The 1,134-nt window shown below is 35.4% G+C and overlaps 1 pseudogene; it reads right to left on the minus strand.

Moving 5' to 3' along the window:
* Positions 1 to 459: 459 nt before the first annotated feature.
* Positions 460 to 598, minus strand: LOC118715824 (annotated as a pseudogene).
* Between the last annotated feature and the right edge of the window lie 536 nt (positions 599 to 1,134).

Here is a 1,134-nt window from a genome sequence, read left to right on the forward strand (position 1 = left end):
TCAACAGTTCCATGATTGAAATTTCTTTTGAGAGCCGAAAACTGACTTTGCATGGGCCTCTAAGTTTCAATCACACTGTATGTGCGCGCCCGCACGTGGTATTTTGTGGAAGAGTCGCACTCAAGGGGCCAAAGAGCCACATGTGAATCTCGAGCTGCAGTTTGTCGACCATTGGTCTATGTGGAAAATCCCAGTCACCAAAAAATCTCCTAGAATTAATAAGTGATTATAGCAAGGTTGCAGGACATAAGATGAATAGGTAAAAAAAAAAAAAAAAAAAAAAAAAAAAAAAAAATCAATCACTTTCTCATATACCAGCAATAAACAATTGAAATTTAAAATTAAAAACATAATGCCACTCACATTAGTACCAAAAAAGTGAAAGGCTTGGGTATAAATCTAACAAATTACAAGATGTACATGAGAAAAACTGCAAATCTTTGATGAAAGAAATCAAAGAAGAGCTAAGTAAATGGAAAATATTTTATGTAATGAAGACAAAATAGTAAGCTATCAGTCCTTTCCAACTTTATCTATACATTTAAACTGATAAAAACAGATACTACACTTGATCTTAGCCAAAAGGCCGAGAAGCGATATATACATTTAAGGAAATCCTAATCAATCAAAATCCCAGCAAATTATTTTGTGGATACCAATAAACTGATTCTAAGGTTTATATGAAAACAGAAAAGAACTGGAATACTCAACACAACAATGAGAGAAAAACAAAATGGAGTATTGACACTACCTGATTTTAAGAGTTGCTATCAGCTATGATAACCAAAATTGGTGAAATAATAGATCAACAGAACAAGAGAGAGAGCCTAGAAACAAACCAAGAAAATGTAGTCAACTTATATTCGAAGAAAAAGAAACCAAAAACGCCTGTTCATTTCCCCCTTGGTAAATACATTTTAAATGAAATATATTGGGGTGACACTGGTCATAAGCTTATATAAGTTTCACATGTACATTTCTATGATGCACCATCTGAAGATTGTATTGTGGGCCCACCCCCCAAAGACCAGCCTTCTCCCATCTCTGTGTGTGACCCCTTTACTGCCGCCATCTGTAACCACCGAACAGTTGTCTGTCTGCATGCCTGAGGTTCAGTTTCACATCGCACATATG

This window comes from Pipistrellus kuhlii, unplaced genomic scaffold (genome assembly GCF_014108245.1).
Source record: "Pipistrellus kuhlii isolate mPipKuh1 unplaced genomic scaffold, mPipKuh1.p scaffold_m20_p_11, whole genome shotgun sequence".
NCBI lineage: Eukaryota > Metazoa > Chordata > Mammalia > Chiroptera > Vespertilionidae > Pipistrellus > Pipistrellus kuhlii.